Raw genomic sequence first — 13743 nt, forward strand, 5'->3', positions numbered from 1 at the left:
CTGCAATGTCATGATGTAAAATCAACTTTGTCTTATAAAGAGTGAAAGCAAAGGCACCTTATATATACAGTGTTGGCTGTCCAAGTCACTTGGTTAACATATGTGCCAAAACTGCTGCTAAAGAGCTCTCAATGTCACCTGAGGAATTGCTAATTGACATCTACTACTTTGAGAAGTTCAAAAAGAAGAAAAGACCTTAAGCAATTTCAGGACTTTTGCAGTGTAGCCCAGCAGAGAGTACAAAAGCACTGTCCAACACATTAGCTTTCTTTGGGACATGGTTTGGACCATCTGCTCAACCAGCCTTTAGTTCTTATTTTGAGTCACATAGTGAGAATCAGAAGTCCTGTGACATTCAGAAGAGGTTGACAGACCCCACTATAAAACTTTACACTTGTTTTCTCCACAATGTCACACAGCAGCACATTGGCGTTTTCACTATTTTAAATTGCTTGTGATGCTTTTTCTTGCAATGTCACGTGTGTGTGTGTGTGTGTGTGTGTGTGTGTGTGTTTACCAGTTTGGCTCCAAATTCACTGTGACCCTAATAATTATAAAGGACTTACTGAATATGAATGAATGATTTGGTGAAAAGAACGTGAGGTGTGTATATTGATCACTCAATAGTGTCACAACTCCAGCACACAGGCAGTGACTCATATAAGGGTTAACTATCTACAGTGGGATTTATTTTTTCTTTTTCACTGCAAAATATTTAAATAGACATAGGCATGTGAACTGCTCATGGAAATTTTCACCATCCAGTGCTGAACAACCTTGAACCTCATGTGTTACAACACTTGGTTCACTGGATAATACAAGGTGCACATCGAGTTTAACATTGAGTTCAAACGTATTTTACTTTTCAACAATTCTAGTCCAATAAACAACTCACTCATTGTGCTACATGAACACAAGATTATATATTTTTGTTTAATTAAACAATCAATAAGCAGCATTTTCTAAGGATAACAATATGGAAATTAATTTGATAATATAAGTGCACATTTGTTTGTGTGTTTTCTAGGAGTGTGATCCATTTCAGCAGAAGAGATCAGACTTTTTACTGCACTCAGCTGTGTGTTTGTGCAGATTTTACTAATATTCAATGATGGAGCCTCTTGATCTGGACACAGATAATGTTGCCCCAACATCAAACAACTGGTAACCTAAACATCCTTGTGTTTATAGAATATTAAATTAAATATTAAATTAAATATTTAGATGTGAATTAAATATTCACATCTAAATTATTACTTTCATACTTTCAATTTCATTATCCAAATGAAAAGGATAATTTAACCAAAGGTTCTAAATATTTTTGGTTCTATTTTTAAGGTTCTAATAAATCTTAGTCACTACTTAGCAGACAAAAATACACATTATAAGTAAAATGAAGTTATTTAAAAACAGTAAAGAGTGTATTTAAATCAATAAATTATTGGCTTTATTGTTGTACAGTAAACTCCAGGGAAAGAGATCAGAATCACCAGCACCCAGCTGTATCTCCATGAAGAGTGATCAGTCAATGTTTGCGCTTATGGTTTTTAAAGATGGAGACTCACTTCTACACAGGTAATTTCTCTTTATTGTTAATGTCACTGCAAAAGTGATACTTAAAGGGAAATGTACTGTATCTAGAGAAACTAATGACAAACTAAATACTAAACCACAGTAACTTTAAAATAATTGCCACTTGTTTTGACATGATGTTTTTTGATGCAGTTTAATTCATGTGTTTGTATGTGTGGTTTAAGTGTCCAAATACTTTTTTGGGGTTAGTGTATGTTTAGTTATTGAACATTAGACAGTTGTTCAGAATCATTTAGCCATTGACAAGAGACCAAGCCAATCTTCTAGAGTTACACCATTTGAAAGTGTTAGTCTAGCCACATAGAACTCTTTAGTTGTCTGTGCTAATACAAGTCAAGTCAAAAAAGCTTTCATGGTCAATTCAGCCACATACAGCTGACGTAGTACAGCGTGAAACGAATTACTGTTCCTCTAGTATCACGGTGGTAAATAAAACACAGAGCTATTTACAACAACACAGAGATAAGGACTAAAAAAGTAAGTTATGTGTATGTGTACAACCAAAAAACAGTGTATGACAAAGAGACAGTGCAGACAGACAATACAACACACTACAGGACAGTTGTATACAAAAATAGTGCTGACTAGTGCTGAAAAGATATTAATGACTATCAATAAAAAGCTAACAGTCACTACTGAGTATAAAATGGTAAATTATGTTGGTTGTAACTAAAATTAAGTTCTCATAAAAATAAAATAGTTGGGTATATAAAAAAAGAGACTAAAGCACTGTATATTGTTGTGCATTAAGCCCTCATTATAGTAAAAAGTTATTTAAAAACAGTAAAAAGTAAATCAATAAATTATTGGCTTTAATGTTGTGCAGTAAACTGTGGGAAAAGAGATCAGAATCACCAACACCCAACTGCATCTCCATGAAGATTCACGAGTCTATGGAGGTTCCTCTGGATTTTAAAGATTTAAAGATCTCACTTCTACACAGGTAATTTATCTTTATTGTTAATGTCACACTTAAAATGAAATGTAACTAGATAAACAGGATGGTTAAATAAAACAATGATTACAATCTTTAATGAAGCCAAAATGAAGTGTCTAAAGTTAGTCACCAAAACCTTAATTTAAGTCTATTTTGATGAACTGTTTGACTTGAAATATTTACTTGTGGAATGTTTCAAACAAATGTCACTTAAATTGAAATTCATACATTTTGTAAGTGTGGCTTAAGAGACAAAATAGTTTTTTGCGGTATGTTCGGTCATTGCAGGCTATACCACTATACTACAGAGCTGCTGTGTGGTCACTGTAAGACATGAACAGGGATATTTAAAACACTCAGTGGATACGTTTTAGATCTTCAAATCAAATTTAATTTTTATTTGTCACATACACATACAGAGTACGACATGCAGTGAAATGCTTTAAGTTTTCACATATCCCAGGTTATTATGAGTCTGGGGTCAGAGCGCAGGGTCAGCCATAGTGCAGCACCCCTGGGGCAGGTGAGGTTAACCTCACTTGGGTAAGGGCCCCGACCTTATGATCAGTAACCCGAAGCTTTAACCACTGAACCATCATGTCCTCATCTTGTCTGGAGTTTCCCTTTAAAGGCTGCACTACACAGAAATTAGCACCAATTTTAATAGTATAATAGGAAAATATCTGTAGACTGACAGAAATGTATTTTTAGTATTAAATAAATGCTATTTTGATGAAATCCAAGTTGTTGCCTCACAGCTCCAGGGTCCCCAGTGTCTGTTTGTGTGGGTTGAACATGTTCTTAAATTTAATTTAATTGAATGGACTGTTACAATGCCTGTTCTAGTATTAAAATCCTCTATTACTATTTACTGCAGAGTGATTAGATTATAAAAAAACATACAGTAGATGAAGGCAAAAATAGTGAGAACATCATAAAAAACTATTTGTGGTGACCAGTCAGAAAATCGTGATCTTAAAGTCTAATCATTGAAGTCCGTGTCTCACCAGATCTTCCTGCTTCTCCATATCACAGGTACGACCCAGAATCTGCTGCTATAAATGAATTCCACAAAAAGTTCAGATTGAAACTGATGAAAAAGTTTCAGTGTTTGACTGGAGTGATAATAAACCTGGGAACCCAAACACTCCTGAATGAGATCTACACAGAGCTCTACATCACAGAGGGAGACAGTGGAGAAGTCAATAATGAACATGAGGTGAGACAGATCGAGGCAGCATCCAGGAGAAGAACAACAGAGGAAATACCAATCAAATGCAATGACCTCTTTAAGCTTTTATCTGAACAAGACAAACCCATCAGAACTGTGCTGACAAAGGGAGTCGCCGGCATCGGAAAAACAGTCTCTGTGCAGAAGTTCATTCTGGACTGGGCTGAAGGGAAAGTAAATCAGGACGTCCACCTCATATTTCCACTTCCTTTCAGAGAGCTGAACTTGATGAAGGACCAGAAACTGAGTCTGATGGAGCTCCTTTTATGTCTTTTTTAAGGAAACAAAAGAAACAGAAATGTCCAGTTTGGAAAAGGTTCTGTTCATTTTTGACGGATTGGACGAGTGTCGTTTTCCTCTAGGATTCCAGAACACAGTGAGAGTGTGTGATGTAACTGAATCAGCTTCAGTGCCTGTGCTGCTGATAAACCTGATCAAAGGGAATCTGCTTCCCTCTGCTCTCATCTGGATCACCTCCAGACCTGCAGCAGCTGATCAAATCCCCTCTGAGTGTGTGGATCGAGTCACAGAGATACAAGGGTTCAATGACCCACAGAAAGAGGAGTACTTCAGGAAGAGGATCAGTGATCAGAGCCTGGCCAATAATATCATCACACACCTGAAGTCATTAAGAAGCCTCTACATCATGTGTCACATCCCAGTCTTCTGCTGGATTTCAGCCACTGTTCTAGAGAGAATGTTGGGTGAAGCAGAGAGTGGAGAGATTCCCAAGACTCTGACTCAAATGTACACACACTTCCTAATCATTCAGACAAACATCATAAGAGAAAAATACTCATAGAAGCAGGAGAGTGATGAAGAAATGCTTCTTAAACTGGGACAACTGGCTTTTCAGCAGCTGAAGAAAGGGAACCTGATCTTCTATGATGAAGACCTGAGAGAGTGTGGTATTGATGTGAGAGAAGCAGCAGTATACTCAGGTGTGTGTACTCAGATCTTCAGAGAGGAGTTTGGGCTTCACCAGAGTAAAGTGTACTGCTTTGTTCATCTGAGCATTCAGGAGCATCTCGCAGCTCTGTATGTGCACCTGACCTTCATGAAGGAGAAGAGAAATGTTCTTATACAGAATCAGCGAAGGGATGTTTTCATCAAATGGATGCCAGAAGATACAATCTCAGATGTACACCACAGTGCTGTAAATCAGACTTTACAAAGTCAGACTGGACATCTGGATCTTTTCCTTCGCTTTCTTCTGGGTCTTTCACTGGAGTCCAATCAGAAACTCTTAAGTGTTTTAGTAACAAAGACAGGAAGTAGCTCACAGAGCATAAAGGAAACAATTCAATACATTAAGGAGAAGATCAGTGAAGATCTTCCTACAGAGAAATCCATAAATCTGTTCCACTGTCTGAATGAACTGGGTGATAATTCTCTAGTGGAGGAAATCCAACTCTACCTGAAATCTGGAAAACAAAGTGAACTTTCTTCTTCACAGTGGTCTGCTCTGGTGTTTGTGTTACTGACATCAGCACAGGAGCTGGATGAGTTTGACCTGAGTAAATATTTCAGTAGAGATAAGATAACAGAAGATGTTGTTCTGAAGATGATGCCTGTGATTACAACATCCAGTAAAGCAATGTAAGTACATCTGAATATAACTGTTCTACTGTTATAGTGTTAGAGAGAAACTGAACACACTCTAATATGGACTTTGCGATGTTCTGACCTGAAGGTGATACAGAGTGGAGTTAATGTAAATAGATAAATTAGGGAATAAAATCTGCATTAATAAATGAATGATACTGAAGGGCAGATATTAAACATGTAGAAGCAGGTTATTACTTTTGATGGAGTTTTGAAGCTTTGTAGTTACGAATTATCTTAATATCTTAAAATAATTATTTAAATAATTATTAAATAATAATTAAGTTTTATATGTGAGGTGGAAATGGTCTTTCATAGAAAGCTGACTTTGCAAAAATGTCTACTCATTAGAGGAAACATTTTTATAATAATAATAATAATAATATTATTATTATTATTATTATTATTATTATTATTATTATTATTAATAATAAATATAGCTGCAAGCAGCGATACCGGGGTCAAGCCGATCAGATGTGCTCAGAACATGTCGCTGATGAACCATACCAAGTTTCGTAGCGATATGGCATTGCATTAGTAAAATACTGAACTTAACGTGAAAATTCAAAATGGCCGACACACAAAATGGCTGTCCTTAAACTGTTTGGTATCGTTTGACTCAGCATGCCTCAAGGAGTCTAACCCTAACCCTAACCCTAACCCTCCTTCATGATTTTAGACTCAAGTTTGCAGTAGTTATGAGTGAAAATAGCTGTTTTTACAATCTCGTGACCACTAGGTGGCGCTGTCACAAAACGATGCATGCACCCTCAGGTCATGACTATAATGACATATACCAAGTTTTGTGTCGACACGCATAAGTTTTGCGAAGATACGGCCTCACGTCTGTTTTGGTGTGCTTGCCACCATGTATGTTGCTACGGTATACGAGAACGCATTGGTCTACCAAAAAGCTTTTGATAATTTTTGTCTCAGATGTCTGTAGATGCTACATACCAAAGGACATGCAAATCGGACAAACGGTCTAGGAGGAGTTTGAAAAAGTAGGTTTTACGGAAAATTCAAAATGGCGGACAAGTATTCATGACAGAAATGATGTCATATAGTGCATTCGAATCAGCATGAGCAAAGGATCCAAAATATGCAAGAATTTTGTCTCTAGGCCTTACGAGTCAGCAGTTATGAACATGAACATAATTGGATATTTGGACTGTTGGTGGCGCTAGAGGGTTTGAGCTAGACACACCAAAGTTGCTGTAGTAACTTCTAAGACTGGCCTCTACATGTGTTCTATACAAATTACATAACTTTCCTACGTACGGTTCTATGGGCTGCCATTGACTTCAATGGTGGAAGAGGAATAATAATAATAATAATAATAATAATAAGAAGAAGAAGAAAAACCGACAATAACAATAGGTGTCTACGCCCCTTCGGGGCTTGACCCCTAATAAGAAAACTGACAATAACAATAGGTGTCTACGCCCCTTCGGGGCTTGACCCCTAATAATAATAAGAAGAAAACTGACAATAACAATAGGTGTCTACGCCCCTTCGGGGCTTGACCCCTAAATATAGCTGCAAGCAGCGATACCAGGGTCAAGCTGATCAGATGCGCTCAGAACATGTTGCTGATGAACCATATCAAGCTTTGTAGCGATATGGCATTGCATTCGTAAAATACTGAACTTAACGTGAAAATTCAAAATGGCCGAAACACACAAAATGGCCGTCCGAAAACCGTTTGGTATCGTTTGACTCAGCATGCCTCAAGGAGTCTAACAACATCTCCTTCATGATTTTAGACTCAAGTTTGCAGTAGTTATAAGCGAAAATAGTTTGGTAACGTTGCATGCACCCTCAGGTCATGACTATAATGTCATATACCAAGTTTCATGTCGAGACGCATAAGTTTTGCGAAGATACGGCCTCACGTCCGTTTTGGCGTGCTTGCCACCGTGTATGTTGCCACGGTATACGAGAACGCATTGGTCTATCAAAAAGCTTTTGATAACTTTTGGTCTGGGGTGTCTCTAGATGCTATATACCACAGGACACGTAAATCGGACAAACGGTCTAGGAAGAGTTCGTAACTTTCCTACGTACGGTTCTATGGGCTGCCAATGACTTCAATGGTGGAAGAGGAATCATAATAATAATAATAATAATAATAATAATAATAATAATAATAATAAGAAAACTAACGATAACAATAGGTGTCTACGCCCCTTCGGGGCTTGATCCCTACTAATAATAATAATAAGAAGAAGAAGAAAACTAACGGTAACAATAGGTGTCTACGCCCCTTTCGGGGCTTGACCACTAATAATAATAATAAGAAAATTAACGATAACAATAGGTGTCTACGCCCCTTCGGGGCTTGACCCCTAATAATAATAATAATAATAATAATAATAATAATAATAATAATAACAACAATAATAAGTTATATTTCGTTGTTGTTGTTAATAATAATAATTTTTATAATAACAAATAAATAAATAAACAAACAAACAAATAGTAATAATAATAATAATAATAACAAGTATATCGTCGATGTCGGGCGGAAACCTCGTATGTCCAAATTTGGTCGATTTCATATTTTTTTACATATCGATGCTATTGGTCAGTCCCCACGTGGGTCTGTTATTTTTACAAGTTATTAACCAATCTAAAGTCTTGAAAATATCTTGAGCACAAATCTCATAACTCCATTGGACACTGTCAAAGACAACTGTCCACCTCTTCCTCACTCCGCGGGAGAGCTCCTCAAGAAGAGTCGCAACAATCTTGACCCCTGCTAGTTCTGGTGCTCGTGTGAGGTCAGGAATTTAGCGCAAGACAATCCACTGCAACACTGACTAAACCCTGTGCACTGCAGATAAGGTACAGCGTTTTTTTTAATTTCCTGAAAAATAACTGTTTTGGAGATACGAGGATTCCACCTGACAGCGACAATATATAACTTTATTATTATTATTATTATTATTATTATTATTATTATTTTATTTTTATTGTATTTTTTTATGATGTTTCCAGAACAAGAATAATTAAGAGACCAGTATCAGCAGCCATCAGGGGATCATTTGTGACCTTGACCAAAGCAGTTTCTATAACGTGTTTTAGTCATTTTTCATCACATTCCGTTCATGTGTAAAATGACCTCTGGACTACTGAGTATAGTAAAAGTTTAGAAATAAGAAAATTATTTATTTTCTTTAATAATAAAATAAATAATTGCTTCTGATCAATTAAGTTGCTGCAGTTCTGTAAAGAGCTTTAGTTGTTGGAGGTTTTGATCACCTGAGCAGTGATTTTTATCTTCAAGTCAACAGGCTGCTGAGCTGCAACTTAACATTCATTAGTCTAACATTTCGTACTTTAGATTAGGGTTCCCACATTCAGTGAGGGAAAACTTTATTTCATATAATATTTGAGTTATAATATCTATGAGAGACTGAAATAATAATTGATTTAGACTCTTCTACATTCCACAGTGGGCCTTAAAATATTTATGAATTATGAAATGCCTTATCATCCAAACATCCCAGTTCCCCAAACACTATACAGTATGCCCATGTCTAAATGACAATAAAAGGGACCTAATGTTGTAATAAACAGTGAGGAGTGAAAACATAGTACTGTAATGTTTTCATCTTAAAAGACATTTTTCTAACATTTGTTTGTTCAGTACCTGAATAAAGGAGGCACAAGGTTGGTGTGAGTCTCATTTGGGTTCAGATTTATTGTTGCGATGTCTTTCTGGTTCATTTTGATGTTATAAAATAGACAGCGTGAACTCTCTAAATTGATTAAATTGGTCTGTACAGCGTGCTAGTGATATATCTCCTTTATAATAATGACAGAATACATAACAGTGATAATTTAAATATTTCATCTTTGTTAAATGGAATTGTTGAGCACTTGTCAGAGATAGTATTTGAGTTGAGTATATTATTTGATATTGGTCAATATTTCATGTGTGGATGTGGCTCATTTTTGTGGATTTCATGTAAAGTTGTGTATGTAAGATTATTGTAAGAAATTGGTAAATTAATTTTTTTGTCTCTCTTTTTTGTTAGCTCTTACGGTGTGTTCACCGAGTTAAATGAGCTTTACAACATTAAAGAATTAAAGACATTCAGTCGGGATGCTACACCATGAACCCTCTGTTTCTGAAAGTTGATTAAAAATAAAAAAATCTCCCATCACTTCAGTATGACTCTATGCTCAATATTTTACTGTGGAATTCATTAATAATTCCTATTCAAAATCACAATATCTGGCAACATTATTGTGCCAGGAAGTACACTTTACATTATAAAATGGAAATTTGAAAGTGTTAGTTGATAAATCTCACTCAGATCACTTTGAAATGATCTACTCTATGCTAAGAATATATATTAGCTAATTTTACTGTGGAATTGTTTAGTAATTCCCTTTTAAAAGCCGCCGTGTGCCCTGCTCCCCCCGCCTGCCTCGCCGTGTGCCTTGGCTCCCCTCGCCTACCTCGCCGTGGTCCTTGCTCCCCCCACTGGCCTCGCCGTGGTCCTTGCTCCCCCATCTGCTTCGCCACCTGCCTAGCCCCCCTTCCCGGACCCTGTCAGGATTTGGCGCTTTGGGAGCCGCGCCTCAAGGGGGGGTACTTTCAGGGATCAGCCTGGACTTTCAGCCATGTGTGTTTGTTGTTGTTCCTCTTCACATGTCTGCCTCGCCTTCGTCTGCTCCTCCCTGTCACCAAACCTGCTCCTCATTGTGTCATCATTGTCTCGGGTATAAATGTGAGCCGCGTTGCCTATGGCAGTGCGGATTCATTAGTTATGTTTAGTTATGTGTAGTCATTTTTAAGTGTCGTCATCTGTATTGTTTTAATTCTCGTCCTTTTTTACTGTCGTTGTCTTTATCAATTATTAAACCACATTCCTTTTGAAGCTATCCTGTGTACGGGTCCGTCTCCTTCCTTCCCTGGATGTGACATCCATATTCCATCCCATTCACTGCTCATTGTACAGAATTATTTTTAATTCATTTATTTTTTACTGTATCTACATCTTAATTGTATCTACATTTAAATTGTTCTCTGTAGTTCTGTACTTCTACCCATTTTGCTATTTTTCCTTATACTTCTGCTTTACTAAAATAAGGAACAGACATAAAACACATTTCACTACATGTCATACTGTGTATGTTTATGTATGTGACAAATAACATTTTAAATGTACTTAATGGATAATGGATTACAGACATTGTAACTTTGAATGAAAATAACTTTAAATTTCCACAGTTGAATTATTTTGTCTTTACTGTGAGCATGACTGTTATGAGAGCCATGAGGGCTCCCTCTGCTGGCCTGCAGAGGATTTGCTGTACGTTATCATCAGGACTCTAATTCCCAGTATCCATTGCACCACCAACTCAGTACACCTGTTTCCTATTTGTAATCACCTGGTCTATTTAAGCTCTCTCAGAACTCTCTTACAATGTGAAGTATTGTTAGCCTGTCTGCATACCGAGTGTATTTCTCTGTTCTGTTTATTGCCTCGGTTTTGACCCTGCCTGTTTTTCTTGTTTGTGATTGTTTGCTACCTGCCCTGACCTACGCCTGGATTATTGACCACTGCTTTTGGATTTCCTTTGTTGTTGCTGTTTGCCTGGTGTTTTGACCCTTGCCTGTTTTTGGATTTTGCAAATAAACCTGCACTTGGATCTAACCGGTTTCACGCTTTATGACAGAATACTTCGCCTGACAAGATCCAGCGGTTTATTTCATCCACCCTGGTTTCAGCACTGCATCAGCCATAAACCAACAACCAAATCCAGCATTCCCAGTAAGTCTTCCGGCACATTTTATAACCATTCAGCAGTGATATTTCCCCGTTTCGATTGGTGTGTTCCCGTACCCCGACATGTACCGATACAGCGGCATACAAGTCCAAGTGTTGCCCCCCTCCTCTGAGGAAGAATGGTGGGACAGGTTGGAGGACTTGATGTCCCTCCGCCAACAAGGACGAGCGGTGAGTTGTTTTGCCCAATTATTCTGGACATGTGCAGCTGGTTGACAAAGAATTAAAGTTGTACCTCAGTGACAAAGAATTAAAGTTGTATTTAAATGACTGTCTGGATGAACCTTTGTCTCAAGCAGAGACACAAAGCTTACAAATTTTGGACTTTTGGGGGTTTGTGAGTCATTTAGAAAGCTGAAGCCGATGGAACTTATGGGAAAACCTGGATGGAAAGACCATTGACAGCATGGCCGTCACTAGGCCGGTCTATGCTCCTAAAACAGCCACTGTCACGCCTGCCCCTACTCCCAAAATGGCCGCCAACATGCCTGTCTCAGATCATAAAATAGCCGCTCCTATGCCTGAACCCTTGTCTAGGAGGGCTATCAGAAGAAAACGCTTCGCAAGCAGGACTGCCGTGTCTGCACCTACCCCTAAAATGACTACCGTCTTACCTGCACCTGTTTTCAAGAGGGCTACTACTGTATCTGCACCAGCGGTTGAAAGAGCCACTGTCCTGACAACACCTGTCCCTCAGAGGGCCGTTACCATCCCCGCACCTGTTGTCAAGATTGCTGCCATTCCTGCATCCCAACCACTTCCCGAAATGGCTGCCTCACCTATCTCTCCTGCTCCTACAAAGCCACAACTACTAGTGTCTAGTCTACTGGATCCCCAGATAACGTCTGCACGAGTGACTAAGAGGCGTAATCTAGTTTTGTCAAGTTCAGTGATCCCCAGGGCCACCGAGGTATGTTCTCTCAGTTTCATGCCTCCTGTACTTGCTATGGCACTGCGGCATGCTTGCTCCCCATATGTTTCACCGGGCAGTTCCCAAATCCGCGACTCTGAACCATCTGCCTCTCCTGAGCCACCTGAATCATCTTCCACCAGACCCCCTGACCCGTATGAATCACCTGAATCTGCTGAAGCACCTGAACCTGCTGGAGTAACTGAAGCACCTGAACATGCTGAATCACCCGAACCTGCTGGAGCAAATGAATCACCTGAACCCGCTGGAGCAAATGAATCACCTGACCCTGCTGGAATAAATGAAGCACCTGAACCGGCTGGAGCAAATGACTCACCTGAACTGGCTGAATCACCTGAACCTGCTGGAACAAATGAATCACCTGAACCTGCTGGAGCACCTGAACCAACCGAACCATTTGAATCTGCTGAAGCACCTGAATCTGCTGAAGCACCTGAACCGGCTGGAATAAATGAAGCACCTGAAACTGGAGCTAATGAATCAACTGAATCATCTGTAGCAACTGGAGCACCTGAATCAACCATATCATCTATGTCCGCATCATCTTTGAGTCATGCAGGGCCCACCTTTTCTTCTGCTTCACAGGAAATCCCACACTCTCATGAACCAGAGTCCCCCGAACACTTAGTCACGGCTGGAAGGTTCCAACCTGGTTCACTAACCATACACGACTTCCAAGGTCTCAATGTCTCATCAAAAACAGTCGACCCTGGACTATTTGCTTCATCTAAGATGGCCAACTAACCCCTACTAACTAACTAGCCCGAACCAACCAATTTGCCTGTGTTACCTGTCCTGTGTTTTGTTTCACTCGCTTTGCCAGCCCCTCTACCTCCTGTCCCTGTTTACAGGCTCGGAACACCTCCAGCACTGCCTTGGATTGCGATGCTGACCAGTTTGCTGAGTTACTATGTGGCACCACCCTGGCCTCCAGTCCTGCTCTGGTCGCTGGCCCTGCCTGCGGCACCACCCTGGTCTCCAGTCCTGCTCTGGTCGCTGGCGCAACATGCTGTACCGCTCTGCCGGCTCCGCCCTGGCCTTCAGCTCTGCCGGCTCCGCCCTGGCCTTCAGCTCTGCCGGCTCCGCCCTGGCCTTCAGCTCTGCCGGCTCCGCCCTGGCCTTCAGCTCTGCCGGCTCCGCCCTGGCCTTCAGCTCTGCCGGCTCCGCCCTGGCCTTCAGCTCTGCCGGCTCCGCCCTGGCCTTCAGCTCTGCCGGCTCCGCCCTGGCCTTCAGCTTCGCCGGCTCAGCCCTGCCCTCTGCCGCCACATGGACCTGGCCCGCCTTCTCGCCCCCTGTTCCGCCTCCACTCCACCACCCTCCGGATCTACATTGGAGTGTCTGGAATCCACTCCTAGGTGGTGGGCTTTGTTATGAGAGCCATGAGGGCTCCCTCTGCTGGCCTGCAGAGGATTTGCTGCACGTTATCATTAGGACTCTAATTCCCACTATCCATTGCACCACCAACTCAGTACGCCTGTTTCCTGTTTGTAATCACCTGGTCTATTTAAGCTCTCTCAGAACTCTCTTAGGACGCGAAGTATTGTTAGCCTGTCTGTATACCGAGTGTATTTCTCTGTTCTGTTCTGTTTATTGCCTCGTTTTTGACCCTGCCTGTTTTTCTTGTTTGTGATTGTTTGCTACC

General features: G+C 40.0%; 1 protein-coding gene and 1 long non-coding RNA gene across 2 annotated transcripts in view; one reads left to right on the plus strand and one right to left on the minus strand.

The window, feature by feature from the left end:
* LOC132858821 (NACHT, LRR and PYD domains-containing protein 12-like) overlaps positions 1 to 13743 on the minus strand; it is a 301006-nt gene that overhangs the window by 232810 nt on the left and 54453 nt on the right. The window lies entirely within an intron of this gene.
* Positions 763 to 1575, plus strand: LOC132858981 (uncharacterized). The gene is made up of 3 exons (XR_009649692.1): positions 763 to 822; positions 1028 to 1164; positions 1462 to 1575. It is a non-coding gene; the product is annotated as an uncharacterized LOC132858981 (long non-coding RNA).

The sequence above is a fragment of the Tachysurus vachellii genome, chromosome 16 (assembly GCF_030014155.1).
Source record: "Tachysurus vachellii isolate PV-2020 chromosome 16, HZAU_Pvac_v1, whole genome shotgun sequence".
Classification (NCBI taxonomy): Eukaryota; Metazoa; Chordata; class Actinopteri; order Siluriformes; family Bagridae; genus Tachysurus; species Tachysurus vachellii.